Below are 24,732 nucleotides of genomic sequence, written 5' to 3' on the forward strand. Positions count from 1 at the left end.
CAGACTGGTATCCAAGGATCCACAGAGAAATCACCCGCAGAGCAGACGGGCGTGGACAGCCTTATATCCAGTCAGAAACTCCACTCAGCCAATCATCATCATTAGACCCAGATGCCTGATAATCAGGCTCACTATCTTTCTTTACTAGAAGAGGGAGTTCATCGGGCCTCAGTGGTAAAGGGGAAAATGAACTCACAACAGGGAACCACTGTTTCGGCGCATGGCAGAGCTCAGAAGGGAAGGAGCGCCGTTTGACTTTTTCAATGCAAAATTGGCTGGAATTCAGATCGGACGCCATGTCGCGTTTGGAGAGCCCCTGATGTACCTAAACAGTGGAAACCCCCCCAATGACCCCATTTTGGAAACTAGACCCCCCAAGGAACTTATCTAGATATGTGGTGAGAACTTTGAACCCACAAGGGCTTCACAGAAGTTTATAACGTACAGCCGTACAATTACAAAATCATATTTTTTTCCACAAAAATGATCTTTTCACCCCCAATTTTTATTTTTCCAAGGGTAATAGGTCCCTAAAAGTTATTGTGCAATTTGTGCTGAGTACACTGATACCCCATATGTGGGTGTAAATGACTATTTGGGCGCATGGCAGAGCTCGGAAGGGAAGCAGCGCCATTTGACGTTTTTGGCTGGAATTGAGATCGGACACCATGTCACGTTTGGAAAGCCCCTGATGTACCAAAACAGTAGAAACCCCACACAAATGACACCATTTTGGAAACTAGACCCCCCAAGGAACTTATCTAGATGTGTGGTGAGCACTTTGAACCCCCCAGTGCTTCACAGAAGTTTATAACGCCCGTGCGTGAAAATACAAAAATCGTATTTTTTCCACAAACATGATCAATTAGTCTCCTCCAATTTTTTTATTTTCCCAAGGGTAACAGGAGAAATTGGACCCCAAAAGTTGTTATCCAATTTGTCCTGAGTACGCTGATACCCCATATGTGGGGGTAAAACACTGTTTGGGCACACGTCGGGGCTCGGAAGGGAAGTATTGACGTTTTGGAATGCAGACTTTGATGGAATGGTCTGCGGGTGTCATGTTGCCTTTGGAGAGCCCCTGATGTACCTAAACTATTGAAACTCCCCACAAGTGACCCCATTTTGGAAACTAGACCCCCCCACGGAACTTATCTAGATGTGTGGTGAGCTCTTTGAACCCCCAAGTGCTTCACAGAAGTTTATAACGCCTGGGCGTGAAAATAAAAAAATCATTTTTTTCCACAAAGATGATATTTTTGCCCCAATTTTTTATTTTCCTAAGGGTAACAGGAGAAATTGGACCCCAAAAGTTGTTTTGCAATTTGTCCTGAGTATGCTGATACCCCATATGTGGGAGTAAAACACTGTTTGGGCGCATGGCAGAGATTGGAAGGGAAGGAGCACCATTTGACTTTTTCAACGCAGAATTGGCTGGAATTGAGATCAGACGCCATGTTGCATTTGGAGAGCACCTGATGTGCCCAAACAGTGGAAACCCCCAATTATAACTCCAACCCTAACCCCAACACACCCCTAACCCTAGCCCTAACCCTAATGGGAAAATGGAAATAAATACTTTATTATTATTTTTCCCTTACTAAGGGGGTGATAACGGGGGGTTTGCTTTACTATTTATGGCGGTTTTTATGTTTGGCGGCTGTCGCACGCTAAAAGACGCTTTTTATTGTAAAAATAGTTTTTGCATCACCACATATTGAGAGCTATAATTTTTCCGTATTTTGACCCACCGAGTCATGTGAGGTCTTATTCTTTGCGGGACGAGTTGACGTTTTTATCGGTACCGTTTTCGGGCACGTGACATTTTTTGATCGCTTTTTATTCCGATTTATGGGACGCAGAATGAACAAAAACCAGCGTTTCATGAATTTCTTTTGGAGGGTGCGTTTACACCGTTCCACGTGCGGTAAAATTGATAAAGCGGTTTTATTCTTCGGGTCAGTACGGTTACAGCGATACCTCATTTAGGTCGTTTTTTTATGTTTTGTCGGTTTTTTGCAATGAAAACAATTTTATATAAAAAATTATTTTTGCATCGCTTTATTCTGCGAGCTATAACTTTTTTATTTTTTTGCGGATGATGCTGGGTGGCGGCTCATTTTTTGCGGGACAAGATGACGTTTTCAGCGGTACCATGGATATTTATATGCGTCTTTATGATCACGCGTTATTGCACTTTTTGTTCGGTGGTATGATAATAAATCATTATTTTTTGCTTCGTTTTTTATTTTTATTTTTTAAGGGGTTCATTAAAGGGGTTAACTAATGGGACACTTTTATAGGGCGGGTCGCTATGGACGCAGCGATACCAAATATGTGTACTTTTATTGTTTTGTTTTTTTTATTTTCAAAAAATGAATTTATTGGGGAATATTTTTTTTTTTTAATTTATTTAGCGATTTTTTTTTTTTTTTTTTTTTTTTTAATTATTTTTACACTTTTTTTTTTTTTTTTACTTTATTACATAGTCCCAGGTGGGACATCACTGTCCTGTGACAGATCGCTGATCTGTCACATCACAGATCACTGTGACAGATCAGCAATCTGTCACAGGCAGTTCTGCAGACTTCCTCATGCCTGCGCTTTGCAGGCAGTGAGGAAGTCGGCTCCCTATAGGCCCCTGAAGGCCCCCGTCGCCATCTTGGATCCGGGGGCCTGTAGGGAAAGAGCCCCCCGCCGCAGAGCTGCACATTGCGCTGCCGTGGGGGACTCAGGGAAGCCGATGCTTCCCTTTAACCCCCGGTACACCGCGATCGTGTTTGATCGCGGTGTACAAGGGGTTAACGTGTTGGGGGCGGTCCGTGACCGCCCCTGACACATTGTGTCGGGTGTCAGCTGTGATAATCAGCTGACACCCGGCCGCGATCAGCGGCGCTCACCACGTGGGCGCCGCTGATCGCATTAGACGTACTATCCCGTCCTTGGGAATTAAGTCCCAGGGCACATGGACGGGATAGTACGTCTCATGGCAGAAAGGGGTTAAAAATAAACACGTACCCATAAATAATTACTGTATATACTCGAGTGTAAGCCGAGATTTTCAGCCCAATTTTTAAGGCTGAAAGTGCCCCTCTAGACTTATACTCGAGTCATATACCGGGGGTTGGCGGGCGAGGGGAAGCGCGGGTGTCAGAGATCATACTCACCCCCTCCTGGCGCGGTCTCTGCAGCCCCTTGTGTCTTCCATGGTCTCTGCGGCCCAGCTCTTCCTGCGTTCAGCGATAACGTGGTACCACTCACTAAAGTCATGAATATGCACATATTCATGACTTTAATGAGCGGTACCACGTGACCACTGAAATCTCGAAGAGATCATGGAAGAAGCAGGGGTGCTGCAGAGACCGTGTGCCAGGAGGGGGTGAGTATGACGGGGGGAGGACGGGGAGCAGTGCAATATTCACCGGTCCCCGTTCCACCTCCGCGCGCCGCTCTGTCCTCTGCGTCCTCGGACTGTGACGTTCAGGTCAGAGGGCGCAATGACTGGTATAAGTCCATTGTGTTTTATCAAGACCAAAGTCAGCGCAGCCGTCTACCAGGACATTTTAGAGCACTTCATGCTTCCCCGTGCCGACAAGCTTTATGGAGATGGAAATGTCATTCTCCAGCAGGACTTGGCCCCTGTCCACACTGCCAAAAGTACCAATACCAGGTGTACACACAACAGTATCACTGGGCTTGATTGGCAGCAAACTCACCTGACCGTAACCCCATAGAGAATCTATGGAGTATTGTCAGGAAGAAGATGAGAGACACCAGACCCAACAATGCAGACGAGCTGAAGGCTGCGATCAAAGCAACCTGGGCTTCCATAACCCCTCAGCAGTGGCACAGGCTGATCGCCTCCACGCCACGCCGCATTGATGCAGTAATTGATGCAGAAGGAGCCCCGACCAAGTATTGAGGGCATTTACTGATCAGACATTTCAGGAGGACAAGATTTCAGATTTTACAATCATTTTACCAGCTGGTGTTATAAAGTATTCTATGTTACTGAGATAATGACTTTTGGGTTCTCATTGGCTGTAAGCCATAATCACCAACATTACCAGAAATAAACCCGTGACATAGATCACTCTGTGTGTAATGACTCTATAGAATAGAGGAGAGTCACTGTGTGTATTGAAGAGCTGAAATAAATTCACTTTCTGATGATATTCTAATGTTGTGAGAAGCCCCTGTATGTTGAGTTTTATGTGCAGAAAATGCACAGGTAAAAAAAACTGCTCCAGAAATTCACTAAAAACGCATGTAGACCACACGGGACTGTATTAATAGTTTTGTCCACCAAACTGAATGCCAAAAAGAGGATATATAAAATCTGCAAGACCAAAAACTAACCAAATGCTCAATTTACTCTGACAGCACTGATATAATGAGACCACACCCCTTATACTCCAGCTCCGCCCCGGTGATGACATCACTGATATAATGATGAGACCACACCCCTTATACTCCAGCCCCACCCCGGTGATGACATCACTGATATAATGATGAGACCACACCCCTTATACTCCAGCCCCACCACCGGTGATGACATCACTGATATAATGATGAGACCACACCCCTTATATTCCAGCTCCGCCCCGGTGATGACATCACTGATATAATGATGAGGCCACACCCCTTATACTCCAGCCCCACCCCTGGTGATGACATCACTGATATAATGATGAGGCCACACCCCTTATACTCCAGCCCCCGCCCCGGTGATGACATCACTCATAATGATGAGGCCACACCCCTTATACTCCAGCCCCACTCCTCTGACTACCTGCCTGTACATCTTTTCCTGGTATATCTGTATTCTAAGACCTTTCTTTGCACATTATATAAAGTTCCTCATGTTTTTCAGATCCGTTTCCTGATGGTGACGGGTAGGATTTCCCTGAATCTCTTCCATCACCCAGTGCACATTTCACCTTTTTGCAAGAAACAAATCGCGATGTCTCAGTGATAAGGTAGGACGATGTCTCCGGTGCTGCCGTCGCTGTGGTGTGTGACTGGTTGTTGGCCATGTTTGGTGTGCAGTCACAGAGCAGGTCTGTGTGACTGTGTACCGTTGCTGGGACAGCCGTGGAGGTGATGGAGTGTAGGATTGCCTAATAATGAATAATATCCTGCAAAACGTCAGTGTTCTGCCTGCCCATGTGTCAGCTATGTGCAGAATAATGGCGGTGTGGTTAAAACAAGGGAGGAAAGCTGAGCCCCAATAAACAGTTACCTCCGTACACAGTGTAATCCCAGTTACCTCCGTATACAGTGTAATCCGTTACCTCCGTATACAGTGTAATCACAGTTTTCTCCATACACAGTGTAATCACAGTTATCTCTGTATACAGTGTAATCACAGTTACCTCCGTATACAGTGTAATCACAGTTACCTCCGTATACAGTGTAATCACAGTTACCTCCGTATACAGTGTAATCACAGTTACCTCCGTATACAGTGTAATCACAGTTACCTCCGTACAGTGTAATCCCATTTTTTCCGTACACAGTGTAATCACAGTTATCTCCGTATACAGTGTAATCCCAGTTACCTCCGTATACAGTGTAATCCCAGTTACCTCCGTATACAGTGTAATCCCAGTTAACGCCGTATACTGTGTAATCCCAGTTAACACCGTATACAGTGTAATCCCAGTTACCGCCGTATACAGTGTAATCCCAGTTACCGCCGTATACAGTGTAATCCCAGTTACCGCCGTATACAGTGTAATCCCAGTTACCTCTGTATACAGTGTAATCAGTTACCGCCATATACAGTGTAATCCCAGTTACCTCCGTATACAGTGTAATCACGCTTTCCTCCGCATACAGTGTAATCCCAGTTACCTCCGTATGCAGTGTAATTCCTGTTACCTCCGTATACAGTGTAATTCCTGTTACCTCCGTATACAGTGTAATTCCTGTTACCTCCGTATACAGTGTAATTCCTGTTACCTCCGTATACAGTGTAATTCCTGTTACCTCCGTATACAGTGTAATACCTGTTACCTCCGTACACAGTGTAATCCTAGTTACCTCCGTATACAGTGTAATCACAGTTTTCTCCATACACAGTGTAATCACAGTTATCTCTGTATACAGTGTAATCCCAGTTACCTCCGTATACAGTGTAATTCCAGTTACCTCCGTATACAGTGTAATTCCTGTTACCTCCGTATACAGTGTAATTCCTGTTACCTCCGTATGCAGTGTAATTCCTGTTACCTCCGTATACAGTGTAATTCCTGTTACCTCCGTATACAGTGTGATTCCTGTTACCTCCGTATACAGTGTGATTCCTGTTACCTCCGTATACAGTGTAATACCTGTTACCTCCGTACACAGTGTAATCCTAGTTACCTCCGTATACAGTGTAATCACAGTTTTCTCCATACACAGTGTAATCACAGTTATCTCTGTATACAGTGTAATCCCAGTTACCTCCGTATACAGTGTAATTCCAGTTACCTCCGTATACAGTGTAATCCCAGTTACCTCTGTATACAGTGTAATCCCAGTTACCTCCTGTAACGGGGTCTTCCAATCTCGGGTACCTCTTTCAGTACCACCCCGTGTCAGTCTGACAACACTTTAGGCCATGTGCACACGATGCATTTTTCCTGCGGATCCGCAGCGGATTTTACCGCGCAGAAACGCTGCGGAATCGCAAAGTGATTTACAGTACAATGTAAATCAATGCAAAAAAAAAACCGCTGTGCAGACTCTGCGGTTTTTTCCGCGCGGTACAAAAAATGCAGCATGTCACTTCTTTTGTGCGGTTTTCCACCTGCTCCATTCTCCAAATCCACAGGGGGAAAACCACAGTGGAAAACCGCACAAAAAACGCAAGAAAACCGCACAAAAACAGGAAGAAATCCGCAGGAAAAATGCAGGTCATTTGGCCTGCGGATTTCTTCAAATCTGCGCGGAAAAATCCGCAGGAGGAAAATCCACGTGTGCACTTAGCCTTACTCACAGGACACAGAATATATGACACAGATACAGAGGGCCGGCCAATAGAAAAGCGGCAGGCCAGACATGCATTACAAAAGCCGCAGGTGGCCGGAGCCTGCCGATGTTTACTGTGGAAATTACAAAGGTGGGGGGAGGGCGGACAAAAGGAGAATATCGTGTCCCCTCTGCCCAGGGGCGCAGCCTGTGGGCTGATGCATTAGGGACATGCATCTCACATAGAACCTATTATACATACATATAACTGCACAACATATTCTGGGTGCTGAGTGGTTCTGTAACACGGCTCCCCCTTTTCAGCGACGCGATCGGCATACACAGTCTGATCCTTAACGGATCGGTTTGGGGATGACCGAAGTTTATGGGGTTGGTACAAGTTCCGTTTGTCGACTTAATCCATCGGCGTTACCGTTTTGTTTGCCGGGTCTGTGGTGGATGGTGAAGTCCAGAGGTTGTAGGGCTAAACTCCACCGCAGCAATCTGGCGTTGTCTCCGGAGACCCGATTAAGCCAGACTAGGGGATTATGGTCCGTTAGGAGGGAAAACTGTCGTCCATACAAATATGGTTGCAACTTCTTGAGTGCCCATACTACTGCCAGGCACTCCTTCTCGATGGCCGCATAGCTTACTTCACGGGGCAGTAGTTTCCGACTCAGGTAAGCTACCGGGTGTTCTTGGCCGTCCTGCCTGACTTGGCTCAGTACTGCCCCCAATCCAAACATAGAAGCGTCTGTGTGAACCAGGAAACGTTTAGTTGGATCGGGTGCGGCCAATACAGGGGTATTAGTGAGGACGTCCTTTAGTTGGTGGAAGGCTTCCTCACACTCTGGGGCCCAGGTTACCTGGCGGGGTTGGTTCTTATGGGTCAGATCAGTAAGGGGCTTGGCTACGCTGCTGTAATTGGGAACGAATTTCCTGTAATACCCCGCTGTCCCTAGAAACGCCATGACCTGGGTTTTAGTGCGTGGGATGGGCCGTTTGGCTATGGCCTCAATCTTGGCTGGTTCTGGTCGCTGTTTCCCACTTCCCACCCATTGCCCTAAATACTGAACCTCTGCTTTGCCCACGTGACACTTGTTTGGGTTCAGGGTGATTCCGGCCTGGTGGATCCTGTCCAATACTGTCTCTAGGTGATTTAGATGCTCTTCCCATGTCGCACTGTAGATGGCGATGTCGTCCAGGTAGGCACAAGCATAGTCCTGGAGACCATCCAGAAGCCGGTCAGCCAGCCTTTGGAAGGTCGCCGGGGCATTCTTCATCCCGAATGGCATAACTCGAAACTGGAATAAGCCGAACGGGGTGACTAATGCCGACTTGGGAATAGCGTCAGGACTAAGGGGAATCTGCCAGTAGCCTTTGCATAGATCGATGGTGGTCAAATACTTTGCCCCCCCCAGCCGGTCTAACAACTCATCCACACGCGGCATGGGGTATGCATCCGTCACTGTTTTCTCATTGAGCCTACGATAGTCTACACAAAACCGGGTAGACCCATCCTTCTTGGGCACTAACACTATGGGGGATGCCCAGGGACTATCTGACTCTTCAATGACCCCTAAACGCAACATCTCTTGTATCTCTTGTCGCACCTCCCGATAGGCAAACAGGAGGTGTGGCAAGAATTTCTCCCAGTCCCTGTAGGTCCTGGTAAAAGTCCCAATGAGCTGTTTTAATGTCCCGTAAAAGCGTTCACACAACCCATTGGTTTGCGGGTGGTACGGGGCACTTTTAATGGACTTTATGCCGCACAGCTTCCACAGTTGGTTGGTCACCTCTGCTGTAAACTGGGTACCCTGGTCCGAGATAATCTCCCGGGGAAATCCGACCCGTGAGAAAACCTGGAGCAGGGCGGCCGCCACCGTCTCTGCCAGTATGTTAGGTAACGCAACCGCCTCTGGATACCGTGGGCCATAATCTACCACTGTCAATATATACTTTTTCCCTGACGGACTGGGTTTGGCTAATGGCCCTATCAGATCGACCGCTACTTGGCTAAATGGTTCCTCCACAATGGGGAGGGGGCGTAATTTGGCCTTGCAACGATCCCCCCTCTTGCCAATGCGCTGACGACTGTCACAGGTCTGGCAGTACTGACGAACATCATAGGTTACCCCCGGCCAAAAGAAGTTTTGTGACTGACGCCGAAGTGCCCGGCTGAGGGTATATCATGAGAGATTCGCAGTAGCTCCTGCCTATACTTCTTGGGAACTACCAGCTGTCGTTTTATAGTGGGGCTCGTCCCTGTGTGGTGCTGCTCTGTGATCCGGTAGAGGAGTCCCTGCTTCCATACAAACTGTTCCCCTTCCAGTACTCCTCTCCCCTCCTGTGCCTTCCCACGATATCCCTCTAATGAAGGATCCTCAAGTAACTCCCTCTTAAATTCATCTGGGGTGGCCCAAGAAATGTGTCTGGCTATGGGAATACGTGCAGGGCTGGGATGTCTTACCTGGGCCTCCTCTGAGTGTGATTCCGCCTCCGCAGCTCGAGCTTGTCTCCGGGTGGTCACAGGATAGGTCTCAGCCAGAGGGGCCACCGAGAATGCAGACAACATGGGCCCCAAGTCATTTCCCAGCAAGACGTCTGCAGGCAAATCCTCCATCAAGCCGACCTCAACAAGGCCATTCCCGACTCCCCAGTTCAGGTGAATCCTGGCAGTGGGCAGTCGATGTATAGCTCTCCCTGCTACACGGACTGCCACTTTCCGGTCCGTCTTCTCTTGGTCCCTGACGAGATGAGGCTTCACAAGGGTCAAAGTTGCCCCGGAATCTCTTAGTCCCTGCATACGTTTCCCATTAACCCACACGACCTGTCGATGCTGTTGTCGATTATCTGCCTGCACGGGGTCTACTTCATGCAGCACTTCCTCCATCTCTTCCTCCCCTTGGTTAGTCGTAGCCCCCAATGCCGGGTCAGCTTCGCCTTGGTAGCAGTGTACAGCAGCCCAGCCGAAGGTAGCTGTTCCCGCCTTTGGCCACTGGGTATGCTGAGTCCGATTGGGACATTGTCTTTGCAGGTGGCCCAGCTGATGACAGGTGTGGCATCGTGCCCCAGGGGGACTGTGGTAGGCCGGGTTTCTAGCTGGTCCCCCTACAATCTTCGGTGGTTTGGGGCCCTCCAGGTCCATGGGCGGGCCCCTAGTGACCACCTTTGATCCGGAGAACTGCGGCCTCCTGGCATCATGATGTTCATCGGCCAGACGAGCGGCTTCCTCAAGAGTCGTTGGCCGCCTGTCCCGAAGCCATTCTTGTGTCTCGGGGTTTAGTCCATTAAAGAATCGTTCTAACAGGAAGAGCTGGAGGACGTCCTCCTTAGTGGTTGCTTGGCTCCCTTGTACCCACTGTAGCAGTGACCGCCGTAATTTACAGGCCCATTCAGCGTGGGTATCGGTTACGCGTTTTATAAGCCCGCGGAACTTTTGGCGGTAGGCCTCTGGTGTCAGCGCATACCGGGCCAAGATCACTTCTTTGATCCGCTCATAGTCCATACAGTCCTCATCAGGTACCGTGCGATAGGCGTCCGCTGCCCGGCCTGTCAACTTGCTGGCCAGAATCTGAACCCGTTCCTCCGGCTTCACTTGATGAAGGGCACACTGCCGCTCAAAGTCCTGCAGAAAGCCATCAATGTCTTCCTCTGCCTCCTCCAACTGTCGGAAGGCATTATACTGGATCTTTTTGTGGCTTACTGTTGAAGGTACCTGGTCGAAGGCCAGAGCTCCCCCTGCTCGCTGACTCTCCTCTCTCCGCTCTGCCATCTCCATCTTGGCCAGCTCCACTTTGGTCCGCTCTGCCATCTCCATCTTGGCTAGCTCTATCCTGGTCCGCTCGGCCATCTTTTCCTTCAGATCAGTACGCACATCAGCCATCACCTCTCATATGATCTCTACTTCAGGGTTTAGGCCATAGAACGCCAGTCTGTTCTTTACCTCCCTCTGGAATTCGGTCTCCTCCACGTTCACATTGGGGGGCGCTGCACTGTCGTGTTCCATGATGGCTGCTATCAAATCCGCTTTTGTTTTGTTGCTGGCAATTAACCCTCGGGCTTCCACCAGATCTTTTAATGTAGTCCTCTTTAACTTCTGGTAGTTATTTTCCATTCACTCCTTTCCTCCTGTAGAAGGGGTATCAAATCCCGCTGTCTGCCACCAGTGTAACGGGGTCTTCCAAGCTGGGGTACCTCTTTCAGTACCACCCCGTGTTTTCGGAGGTCCGCTCTGCGTTGGCTGGAGTCTGAATGAATGACGCTGGCTGGAATTCCTTGGTTACATGGGCGCATATAAAAGATCACTGCTTCTCCACGTATTTCCAGTCTGACAACACTTTACTCGCAGGACACAGAATATATCACACAGATACAGAGGGCAGGCCAATAGAAAAGCGGCAGGCCAGACATACATTACAAAAGCCGCAGGTGGCTGGAGCCTGCCGATGTTTACTGTGGGAATTACAAAGGTGGGAGGAAGGCGGACAAAAGGAGAATATCGTGTCCCCTCTGCCCAGGGGCGCAGCCTGTGGGCTGATGCATAGAACCCATTATACATACATATAACTGCACAGCATATTCTGGGTGCTGAGTGGTTCTGTAACACGTAACACCTCCGTATACAGTGTAATCCCAGTTACCTCCGTATACAGTGTAATCCCAGTTACCTCCGTATAGAGTGTAATCCCAGTTACCTCCGTATAGAGTGTAATCCCAGTTACCTCCGTATAGAGTGTAATCCCAGTTACCTCCGTATAGAGTGTAATCCCAGTTACCTCCGTATAGAGTGTAATCCCAGTTACCTCCGTATAGAGTGTAATCCCAGTTACCTCCGTATAGAGTGTAATCCCAGTTACCTCCGTATAGAGTGTAATCCCAGTTACCTCCGTATAGAGTGTAATCCCAGTTACCTCCGTATAGAGTGTAATCCCAGTTACCTCCGTATAGAGTGTAATCCCAGTTACCTCCGTATAGAGTGTAATCCCAGTTACCTCCGTATAGAGTGTAATCCCAGTTACCTCCGTATAGAGTGTAATCCCAGTTACCTCCGTATAGAGTGTAATCCCAGTTACCTCCGTATAGAGTGTAATCCCAGTTACCTCCGTATAGAGTGTAATCCCAGTTACCTCCGTATAGAGTGCAATCCCAGTTACCTCCGTATAGAGTGCAATCCCAGTTACCTCCGTATAGAGTGCAATCCCAGTTACCTCCGTATAGAGTGCAATCCCAGTTACCTCCGTATAGAGTGCAATCCCAGTTACCTCCGTATAGAGTGCAATCCCAGTTACCTCCGTATAGAGTGCAATCCCAGTTACCTCCGTATAGAGTGCAATCCCAGTTACCTCCGTATAGAGTGCAATCCCAGTTACCTCCGTATAGAGTGCAATCCCAGTTACCTCCGTATAGCGTGCAATCCCAGTTACCTCCGTATAGCGTGCAATCCCAGTTACCTCCGTATAGAGTGCAATCCCAGTTACCTCCGTATAGAGTGCAATCCCAGATACCTCCGTATAGAGTGCAATCCCAGATACCTCCGTATAGAGTGCAATCCCAGTTACCTCCGTATAGAGTGCAATCCCAGTTACCTCCGTATAGAGTGCAATCCCAGTTACCTCCGTATAGAGTGCAATCCCAGTTACCTCCGTATAGAGTGCAATCCCAGTTACCTCCGTATAGAGTGCAATCCCAGTTACCTCCGTATAGAGTGCAATCCCAGTTACCTCCGTACACAGCAGGGCTGTGGAGTCGGAGTCGGTGCTCATTTTGGTGGAGTCGGAGTTGGAGTCAGTATAAAATGGACCGACTCAGACTCCTAAAATATATAATAAATTGGGTACAGTAATTCAATGCAGAATGTGCTGAATATTTTTTCACAGGAATTTGGGAAAGTTATGAAATGTCCTATAAATGGCTGTTCTATTCCTGATCTAAGGCTACATTCACACACAGCGCTTTTCCTGCGTTTTTTGAGGATACGTTTTTCAGCTGCAAAAGCCGATCAGATTTTTAAAAAACCGCATCACCTGAAAGGTTTTTGAGCTCATAGATAATGTTTTCAATATCAAAAGCAGATTAGAAATCTGCTCTATCTATATATCCATTTATCCATATCTGTCTCCATATCTTATCTGTACCAAAAAGAATGAAATCTGGGTAGCACACAGACTTAACACTCCTTTTTTTTTTTTAGCACTAGTCAGGTGCACCTCATAGCTGCCCAAAAGGACGCCCAGGACAGGCATTGCTCGTCTTTAGTAACACATCAACATCAATTGATAGTTGGAATAAATAGACTGCATTCACCACATCTTCTTAAGGTGCAGGCTTTATTTTCAAGTGTAGGGGTGGGAAGTATGAGGCTCTGCAGCAGCTGAGGTGTGCAGTATGAGGTTCTGCGGAACAGTATGAGATTCTGCCCCCCCCTAGGTTTGATCCCGGCTACCACCATAGTGTGAATGTAGCCTGAGGATATAGGCTTTATCTTAGCCGAGATAAGTCATAGTGTGTGTGTGTATATATGTATGTGTGTGTGTGTATATATATATATATATATATATATATATATATATATATATATATATATATAGTACAGACCAAAAGTTTGGACACACCTTCTCAATCAAAGCGTTTTCTTTATTTTCATGACTATGAAAATTGTAGCTTCACTCTGAAGGCATCAAAACTATGAATTACCACATGTGAAATTATAGAATTAACAAAAAAGTGTGAAACAACTGAAAATATGTCTTAGGCCACGTTCACACGCTGCGGATTAATCCGCACGGATTTTGCAAAAACCGCAGATAATCCGCAGGTCCAAAGACCTGCGGATTATCTGCGGTTTTGCCTGCGGTTTGGTCCTGCGGATTCACTATCTCCACAATGGTGGAGATAGGAACCCGCAGCGGTTTCCGCAGAAAGAATTGACATGCAATTCTTTCTGCGGACTCAAAACCGCAGCAAATCCGCGCGGTTTTTTCCGCAGCGCCGGCACAGCGTTTTTTGTTTTTCGATTCAAATGAATGGTACTGTACACCGCAGCTAAAACTGCTGCGTGTCCGCAGCGGCCAAAACCGCTGCGGAAACGCAGCGGAATCCGCAGCGTGTGCACACAGCATTATATTCTAGGTTCTTCAAAGTAGCCACCTTTTGCTTTGATTTCTGCTTTGCACACTCTTGGCATTCTCTTGATGAGCTTGAAGAGGTAGTCACCGGAAATGGTCTTCACTTCACAGGTGTGCCCTGTCAGGTTTAATAAGTGGGATTTCTTGCCTTATAAATGAGGTTGGGACCATCAGTTGTGTTGTGCAGAAGTCTGGTGGATACACAGCTGATAGTCCTACTGAATAGACTGTTAGAATTTGTATTATGGCAAGAAAAAAGCAGCTGAGTAAATAAAAATGAGTGGCCATCATTACTTTAAGAAATGAAGGTCAATCAGTCCGAAAAATTGGGAAAAAAACCATCAAGCGCTACAAAGAAACTGGCTCACATGAGGACCGGCCCAGGAAAGGAAGACCGAGAGTCACCTCTGCTGCGGAGGATAAGTTCATCCGAGTCACCAGCCTCAGAAATCGCAGGTTAACAGCAGCTCAGATTAGAGCCCAGGTAAATGCCACACAGAGTTCTAGCAGCAGACACATCTCTACAACAACTGTTAATAGGAGACTTTGTGCAGCAGGCCTTCATGGTAAAATAGCTGCTGGAAACCACTGCTAAGGACAGGCTACAAGCAGAAGAGACTTGTTTGGGCTAGAGAACACAAGGAATGGACATTAGACCAGTGGAAATCTGTGCTTTGGTCTGATGAGTCCAAATTTGAGATCTTTGGTTCCAACCACCATGTCTTTGTGCGATGCAGAAAAGGTGAACGGATGGACTCTACATGCCTGGTTCCCACCATGAAGCATGGAGGAGGAGGTGTGATGGTGTGGGGGGGCTTTGCTGGTAACACTGTTGGGGATTTATTCAAAATTGAAAGCATACTGAACCAGCATGGCTACCACAGCGTCTTGCAGCGGCATGCTATTCCGTCCGGTTTGCGTTTAGTTGGACCATCATTTATTTTTCAACAGGACAATGGCCTCAAACACACCTCCAGGCTGTGTAAGGGCTATGTGACCAAGAAGGAGAGTGATGGGGTGCTACGCCAGATGACCTGGCCTCCACAGTCACCAGACCTGAACCCAATCGAGATGGTTTGGGGTGAGCTGGACCGCAGAGTGAAGGCAAAAGGGCCAACAAGTGCTAAGCCTCTCTGGGAACTCCTTCAAGACTGTTGGAAGACCATTTCCGGTGACTACCTCTTGAAGCTCATCAAGAGAATGCCAAGAGTGTGCAAAGCAGAAATCAAAGCAAACGGTGGCTACTTTGAAGAATCTAGAATATAAGACATATTTTCAGTTGTTTCACACTTTAGTTATATAATTCCACATGTGTTAATTCATAGTTTTGATGCCTTCAGAGTGAATCTACAATTTTCATAGTCATGAAAATAAAGAAAACTCTTTGAATGAGAAGGTGTGTCCAAACTTTAGTCTGTACCGTATGTGTGTAATCGATATTATACAGTGTATTACATATTTACAATTTATTACAGTTTTGTGTTCTAAAGTTGTATTCCAATAAATAGATATTATGTTCTATCTAAATATCTTGATTATTGATCATAGAAATGATTAAATGTCTGATGTTCACATTGTACTACAATACATTTTTCACTTAAATATAAGAAATATATGTCGGAGTCGGTGTAAGGGAAATTGAGGAGTCGGAGTCGCAGGTTTGGCTTACCGACTCCACAGCCCTGGTACACAGTGTATTCCCAGTTACCTCCGTACACAGTGTAATCCCAGTTACCTCCGTACACAGTGTAATCCCAGTTACCTCCGTACACAGTGTAATCCCAGTTACCTCCGTACACAGTGTAATCCCAGTTACCTCCGTACACAGTGTAATCCCAGTTACCTCCGTACACAGTGTAATCCCAGTTACCTCCGTACACAGTGTAATCCCAGTTACCTCCGTACAGTGTAATCCCAGTTACCTCCGTACACAGTGTAATCCCAGTTACCTCCGTATACAGTGTAATCAGTTACCTCCGTATACAGTGTAATCCCAGTTGCCTCCGTATACAGTGTAATCCCAGTTACCTCCGTATACAGTGTAATCAGTGTGCCTCCAGTGTAATCAGTGTGCCTCCGTATACAGTGTAATCAGTGTGCCTCCGTATACAGTGTAATCAGTGTGCCTCCGTATACAGTGTAATCAGTGTGCCTCCGTATACAGTGTAATCAGTGTGCCTCCGTATACAGTGTAATCAGTGTGCCTCCGTATACAGTGTAATCAGTGTGCCTCCGTATACAGTGTAATCAGTGTGCCTCCGTATACAGTGTAATCAGTGTGCCTCCGTATACAGTGTAATCAGTGTGCCTCCGTATACAGTGTAATCAGTGTGCCTCCGTATACAGTGTAATCAGTGTGCCTCCGTATACAGTGTAATCAGTGTGCCTCCGTATACAGTGTAAGCAGTGTGCCTCCGTATACAGTGTAAGCAGTGTGCCTCCGTATACAGTGTAATCAGTGTGCCTCCGTATACAGTGTAATCAGTGTGCCTCTGTATACAGTGTAATCAGTGTGCCTCTGTATACAGTGTAATCAGTGTGCCTCCGCATACAGTGTAATAAGTGTGCCTCCGCATACAGTGTAATAAGTGTGCCTCCGTATACAGTGTAATCAGTGTGCCTCCGTATACAGTGTAATCAGTGTGCCTCTGTATACAGTGTAATAAGTGTGCCTCCGTATACAGTGTAATCAGTGTGCCTCCGTATACACTGTAATCAGTGTGCCTCCGTATACAGTGTAATCAGTGTGCCTCCGTATACAGTGTAATCAGTGTGCCTCCGTATACAGTGTAATCAGTGTGCCTCCGTATACAGTGTAATCAGTGTGCCTCTGTATACAGTGTAATCAGTGTGCCTCCGTATACAGTGTAATCAGTGTGCCTCTGTATACAGTGTAATCAGTGTGCCTCTGTATACAGTGTAATAAGTGTGCCTCCGTATACAGTGTAATCAGTGTGCCTCCGTATACAGTGTAATCAGTGTGCCTCCGTATACACTGTAATCAGTGTGCCTCCGTATACACTGTAATCAGTGTGCCTCCGTATACAGTGTAATCAGTGTGCCTCCGTATACAGTGTAATCAGTGTGCCTCCGTATACAGTGTAATCAGTGTGCCTCCGTATACAGTGTAATCAGTGTGCCTCCGTATACAGTGTAATCAGTGTGCCTCCGTATACAGTGTAATCAGTGTGCCTCCGTATACAGTGTAATCAGTGTGCCTCCGTATACAGTGTAATCAGTGTGCCTCCGTATACAGTGTAATCAGTGTGCCTCCGTATACAGTGTAAGCAGTGTGCCTCCGTATACAGTGTAATCAGTGTGCCTCTGTATACAGTGTAATCAGTGTGCCTCTGTATACAGTGTAATCAGTGTGCCTCTGTATACAGTGTAATCAGTGTGCCTCCGCATACAGTGTAATAAGTGTGCCTCCGTATACAGTGTAATCAGTGTGCCTCCGTATACAGTGTAATCAGTGTGCCTCTGTATACAGTGTAATAAGTGTGCCTCCGTATACAGTGTAATCAGTGTGCCTCCGTATACAGTGTAATCAGTGTGCCTCCGTATACACTGTAATCAGTGTGCCTCCGTATACACTGTAATCAGTGTGCCTCCGTATACAGTGTAATCAGTGTGCCTCCGTATACAGTGTAATCAGTGTGCCTCCGTATACAGTGTAATCAGTGTGCCTCCGTATACAGTGTAATCAGTGTGCCTCCGTATACAGTGTAATCAGTGTGCCTCCGTATACACTGTAATCAGTGTGCCTCCGTATACACTGTAATCAGTGTGCCTCCGTATACACTGTAATCAGTGTGCCTCCGTATACACTGTAATCAGTGTGCCTCCGTATACACTGTAATCAGTGTGCCTCCGTATACACTGTAATCAGTGTGCCTCCGTATACACTGTAATCAGTGTGCCTCCGTATACAGTGTAATCAGTGTGCCTCCGTATACAGTGTAATCAGTGTGCCTCCGTATACACTGTAATCTGTGTGCCTCCGTATACACTGTAATCTGTGTGCCTCCGTATACAGTGTAATCAGTGTGCCTCCGTATACAGTGTAATCAGTGTGCCTCCGTATACAGTGTAATCAGTGTGCCTCCGTATACAGTGTAATCAGTGTGCCTCCGTATACAGTGTAATCAGTGTGCCTCCGTATACAGTGTAATCAGTGTGCCTCCGTATACAGTGTAATCAGTGTGCCTCCGTATACAGTGTAATCAGTGTGCCTCCGTATACAGTGTAATCAGTGTGCCTCCGTATACAGTGTAATCAGTGTGCCTCCGTATACAGTGTAATCAGTGTGCCTCCGTATACAGTGTAATCAGTGTGCCTCCGTATACAGTGTAATCAGTGTGCCTCCGTATACAGTGTAATCAGTGTGCCTCCGTATACAGTGTAATCAGTGTGCCTCCGTATACAGTGTAATCAGTGTGCCTCCGTATACAGTGTAATCAGTGTGCCTCCGTATACAGTGTAATCAGTGTGCCTCCGTATACAGTGTAATCAGTGTGCCTCCGTATACAGTGTAATCAGTGTGCCTCCGTATACAGTGTAATCAGTGTGCCTCCGTATACAGTGTAATAAGTGTGCCTCCGTATACACTGTAATCAGTGTGCCTCCGTATACAGTGTAATCAGTGTGCCTCTGTATACAGTGTAATAAGTGTGCCTCCGTATACAGTGTAATCAGTGTGCCTCCGTATACACTGTAATCAGTGTGCCTCCGTATACAGTGTAATCAGTGTGCCTCCGTATACAGTGTAATCAGTGTGCCTCCGTATACAGTGTAATCAGTGTGCCTCCGTATACAGTGTAATCAGTGTGCCTCCGTATACAGTGTAATCAGTGTGCCTCCGTATACAGTGTAATCAGTGTGCCTCCGTATACAGTGTAATCAGTGTGCCTCCGTATACAGTGTAATCAGTGTGCCTCCGTATACAGTGTAATCAGTGTGCCTCCGTATACAGTGTAATCAGTGTGCCTCCGTATACAGTGTAATCAGTGTGCCTCCGTATACAGTGTAATCAGTGTGCCTCCGTATACAGTGTAATCAGTGTGCCTCCGTATACAGTGTAATCAGTGTGCCTCTGTATACAGTGTAATCAGTGTGCCTCCGTATACAGTGTAATCAGTGTGCCTCCGTATACAGTGTAATCAGTGTGCCTCCGTATACAGTGTAATCAGTGTGCCTCCGTATACAGTGTAATCAGTGTGCCTCCGTATACAGTGTAATCAGTGTGCCTCCGTATACAGTGTAATCAGTGTGCCTCCGTATACAGTGTAATCAGTGTGCCTCCGTATACAGTTTTTCTGTTAATCTCTGATCTCATATTTCGCTGTCTGACCTTCATTCCTGATATTGGCTCTATATCTGTGCGGCCTGCAGTCACCTAACCTCGGCCTGCAGTCACCTAACCTCGGCCTGCAGTCACCTAACCTCGGCCTGCAGTCACCTAACCTCGGCCTGCAGTCACCTAACCTCGGCCTGCAGTCACCTAACCTCGGCCTGCAGTCACCTAACCTCGGCCTGCAGTCACCTAACCTCGGCCTGCAGTCACCTAACCTCGGCCTGCAGTCACCTAACCTCGGCCTGCAGTCACCTAACCTCGGCCTGCAGTCACCTAACCTCGGCCTGTAGTCACCTAACCTCGGCCTGCAGTCACCTAACCTCGGCCTGCAGTCACCTAACCTCGGCCTGCAGTCACCTAACCTCGGCCTGCAGTCACCTAACCTCGGACCCTCGCAGACAGATATGCAGCCCACGCTGACCGGACAACATCACACGGGTCTTTGATGTCGCTTCCGAATTCTCCATGAGACGGAGGTCTGGGGATCAGGCGGCCTTCTCAGAACATCAGTCTTGATGGTCTGGACCCAGGATGTCACCCACTTGCTCGGGTGTTTGGGGTCATTGTCCATTTCGAGAGTGTGGCCTGTCTAAGTATTGTGAATATTCACAGTGGTCCATGGTTCCTGGTCTGCGATAAATGGACCCAACCCCATAGTATGGGATGAGAAACGTGGCCGGATCGATGTGCTGGCCCGGACCACTGTGCTCGCCCAGCCCAATGAGCTCGCACCGCCCTGTTTTGCAGTCCTTGGTGTCCTGTGGCCTGAATCCAGTGTTTAGGGGTGGTCTCACCAGGTCTGCGGCTCTCCTTTATCCATAGAAGGTTCCGCCACATCTCTTTAGGTCAGTCTGTTCTTTGGTGAAGGTTACAACCTTTTCCCAAAAAAACACAGAAAGTGGAAAAGATTCTCCAATAATCTGGAGAAAACCAGGAAACGGACAGAGATGCTCAGCTGTATAGACAGGCCTCAATACATCTGCACTAAGCAGGGTGCAGCAGACCCAAGTAAAATGGCACAGGTGCAATAATACCAAATGAGACAGCCAGCCACATACACATTATTTATCTACACAAGAAGAAATGCAGAGAGCAAGACAGGGAAGGGGGGGGAGCAGGTGAATAAGCCCCGCCCAGCGGACCGACAGCGGCAATTTACATACATCTGAACCGATATAAACAAGGTATTTAAGCATGAAAGGTGCGGGGTCAGGGGGAAGCAAAAGTACTAAGAGAATCCTTATGTGACACACAATTGAAGGATATCATTATATGATAGCTCAAAAAAGGGGTGACAGATTCCCTTTAAAAGCGCACAGGGGGCATAGCGCAGCCTGTCACCTGGAGCCATGAGCATCGAGCCAGAAGAGCAGCAGCTGTCACCGCAGCAGCACCATAAGAAGGAGACCAAGAAGCAGTCACAGCGACACGGCAGCAGCAGCCGTCGGGACTAGTCCGGGGGGGGGGGGGGGCAGGGGCCCCAAAGGACAAGCCGCGTGCAGATCCGGGGCCCACGTCTGATTCGGTATCCTTCTTCGGTGTGGCGGGTAAGTGGACTACGTGAACGTGTATGCTGTAATTAGGGCCTGTCCTCCTTCTCTTATAGGGGAAGAAGTGCACACAGAAGTCCAACCTCAAGATTTGCCCGCTTTGTATGGAGGAGCTCCCCACGGCATGGGAAAAAAGGCTCTGCCAGTCCTGCATTGAACATTCAATATACAAGGAATCCCCGGGGTTCGCTTCTGACCTTAGAGCCCTAATTGCCCACCAGGTAGAGAACACCATCAAAACCCTTCAGGGAAAAAGCAAAAAGCATAAGAAACCCAAAAGAAAGGAGCCCGAGTCAGATCCTAGTGAAAGGGAGAGCGGATCTTCTTCATCAGACACAGATAGCCCGTCATCCGGCTCCTCGTCCTCTGCGGATGAAGGTCGCAGCTGCTTCCCTATATTCCCTATAACTTAAAGGCTATCAGAACCACTATGGGGCTAGTAGACACCAGGCCTAAAAGAACCATCCAGGATGCCATGTTTAGTGGGTTGGAGCAGAAGAAGAGGAGGTCTTTTCCCATGAACGATAAAATCCAGGCGCTTATACAGAGGGAGTGGAAAAGGCCAGAGAAAAAGGGCCTCCTAGCACCAAAAAGGAAATACCCCTTTGAGGAGCCAAGCTCCTCGTTTTGGGACAAGGCACTGAAAGTGGATGTAGCCATAGCAAAAGCCTCGAAAAAATTTTCTCTGCCATTCGAGGGCATGGGGACACTGAAAGACCCTATTGATAAAAAAGCGGATACATTCCTAAAAGGAGCCTGGGAAGCAGCCGGAGGTGGACTAAAACCCGCTATAGCTGCCACTTGCACAGCCAGAGCCCTGATGGTGTGGCCTGACCAGCTGGACGACCAACTACGGAACAAAACGCCAAGGGGAGCAATTCTGGACTCCGTCCCGTTAATGAGAGGAGCAGCGGCATTTCTAGCGGACGCATCCGCAGATTCAATCAGGTTGACAGCCAGGGCAGCCTCATTCTCGAATGCAGCACGAAGGGCTCTATGGCTCAAGTGCTGGATGGGAGACCTGCAAACAAAAACAAAGTTGTGCTCCATCGTCTGTGAAGGTGAATTCCTTTTCGGGCCTACACTGGACGATATACTTGAGAAAGCAGGGGATAAAAAGAAGTCTTTCCCTAACCCATCCAATTTCCCTTTCAAACGTTTTCGGAGCAGGAAATTTATCCAAAGGAAGCCACCTAAAAACTCCCAGGACAAGTGGGAAGATGGAAGAGGCAAAGGGAAGGGGTTCATGTTCGGGAAACCAGCAGACAAGAAGCAACCCCAATGAAGGTGTCTCCCAGGTAGGGGGAAGATTGAGTCTCTTCTTCCCGACCTGGGAAAAGATATCAAGCAGTTCCTGGATCCTAAGCATCGTAGAGACAGGTCTCAAATTAAAATTCCACACCTCACCCAAACCCTCTTTCGTAGTGACCCCACAGAGGCAGTTGATAGAAGAGCAAGTTGCAGTACAACAAGAGATTCAGACCCTGGTGGAGAAAGCGGTGTTGCAGGAGGTTCCCCACCAAGAAAAAGGAGAAGGCTTTTATTCCCCTATCTTCTTGTGGAAGAAACCAGATGGGACGTTCAGGACGATAGTGAACCTAAAAAGGTTAAACAAATGCCTAGTGATTCCTCCATTCAAGATGGCAACAATAAAATCTGCAGTAAAGATATTGTTTCCAGCTTGTTACATGACGGTACTCGACTTGAAAGACGCATACTATCACGTCCTCATACACACGGACTACCGCCGGTTTCCCAGAATAGCAGTCACAATAGGGGGAGAAATAAAGCTTTACCAATTCAAAGCCCTCCCATTCGGGCTGGCCATCGCCCCGAGAGTATTCACGAAAATCATATCGGAGGTTATGGCACACTTGAGACAACAGGAGGTCCTAATAGTCCCATACTTGGACGACTTCCTAGTAGTAGGCAACTCCTCCGGTCATTGCAGAGACCAGTTGAACCAGACTATGGAATCTTTGTCCAACCTAGGTTGGCTGCTGAACCTACCGAAATCTCGGTTAATTCCGAGCCAATTCCAAGAATATTTGGGCATAACCATAGATTCCATCAGGCAGGAGTGCCGCCTCCCCGAAGGGAAAAGGCTACACATAGAGCAGCTAGCAACAGGAGCAATAACACAGACACTGACACTCAGGAAGGCCATGTCCTTGCTCGGCTCAATGACAGCCTGCCTACCAGCTGTCCAGTGGGCCCAAGCTCATACAAGAGATCTCCAGGGGGAGATACTAGAGGCAGAAATTTCTCTTCACGGGAATTTAGAAGAGCAGTTAAACATCTCACCCGTAACAGCTCGCTCTCTACAGTGGTGGACGAAACCATCCAACCTATCCAGGGGGGTTCCTTGGGGGATACCGGTCTCTCAGATCCTTACTCCAGATGCAAGCCCCAGGGGGTGGGGGGCTCACTGGGACAACCAGGCAGCACAAGGAGCCTGGACAGAAAACGAAAAGACAGCCTCCTCGAATATGTAGGAGCTATTAGCGGTGAAGCGCGCCCTCCTGTATTTTCTAAACCCCCTCAGAGGCCACCACGTAAGAGTGTTCTCGGACAACAGCACTGTAGTTGCTTACTTAAATCATCAGGGGGGCATGAGATCCCGTACCCTTATGGACATGACAAAGTCAATTTTCCACTTTGCAGAGGGGAACCTAGGTTCACTAACGGCATTACACATAAAAGGGTCAGACAATGTGATGGTGGACTTTTTAAGTCGCACACAGCTGAGACAGGGCGAATGGGAGCTGAACCAGGAAGTTTTCAATCAGATCACAAAGCTATGGGGGAAACCCAACATAGACCTATTCGCCAACAAGACGAATCGGAAAGTGAAAACATTCTGTTCCATAGACCCATCCGGGGACCCGATAGCCCTGGACGCCCTTATGATCCCCTGGCACTTTCCCCTTGCATATGCGTTCCCGCCAATAGCCTTAATTCCATCAGTTCTGAGGAAGATTCGGGAGGACAAAGCAAGGGTAATATTAATAGCCCCCTTCTGGCCGAGAAGGACGTGGTTCTCTTGGTTGAGGAGAATGTCCATCTCCGATCCTTGGGTCCTCCCGGATATCCCGAACTTACTCTCCCAGGGCCCAGTACTGCACCCTCAGGCGGAGAACCTACATATGACGGCCTGGAATTTGAAAGGGCTCTATTAATCAACAGAGGCTTCTCCCAAAATTTAGTATCCACGCTACTACGAAGCAGGAAGCAGATAACCACTGAACAGTATGGGAGGGTCTGGAGGAAGTTCCTTTCAGTATCAAAGGCTAGTCCAAAGGGGAAGGTACCCATATCAAAGATCTTAGAGTTCCTACAAAGGGGCTTAGAGCAAGGCCTAGCTACCAGCACACTAAAGGTTCGAGTGGCAGCCCTGGGGGCCCTATACAACTGTGACTTGGCAGGGAATCGTTGGGTGTCCAGGTTCATTAAGGCAGTCAGTAGATCCAGGCCCGTGTCTTCCCTAAACATCCCTCCCTGGGATCTAAACTTGGTACTCTCAGCCCTGACCAAGCCCCCCTTTGAGCCTTTGCAGGAAGCACCGCAAAAAATTAATATCTCTCAAGACCTCCCTCCTGGTAGCCCTCACATAGGCCTGTAGAATTAGCGACATCCAGGCCCTGTCAGCCTTTCCTCCATTCACACAGATTCTGGATGACAGGGTGGTATTTAGGACAGACCCAGCCTATCTGCTGAAGGTAGCGTCCCGATTCCACAGAACTCA

The 24,732-nt window shown here is 47.7% G+C and overlaps 1 long non-coding RNA gene across 1 annotated transcript in view; it reads left to right on the forward strand.

Moving 5' to 3' along the window:
* The window catches only part of LOC141053712 (uncharacterized), a 239,029-nt gene that overhangs the window by 15,672 nt on the left and 198,625 nt on the right, over positions 1-24,732 (forward strand). Inside the window, exon 2 of the long non-coding RNA XR_012221257.1 lies at positions 4,874-4,979. This is a non-coding gene — a long non-coding RNA (uncharacterized lncRNA). The remainder of the gene's footprint in view (positions 1-4,873; positions 4,980-24,732) is intronic.

This window comes from Dendrobates tinctorius, unplaced genomic scaffold, assembly GCF_039654945.1.
Source record: "Dendrobates tinctorius isolate UK_male_01 unplaced genomic scaffold, ASM3965494v1 ptg000168l, whole genome shotgun sequence".
Lineage (NCBI taxonomy): Eukaryota > Metazoa > Chordata > Amphibia > Anura > Dendrobatidae > Dendrobates > Dendrobates tinctorius.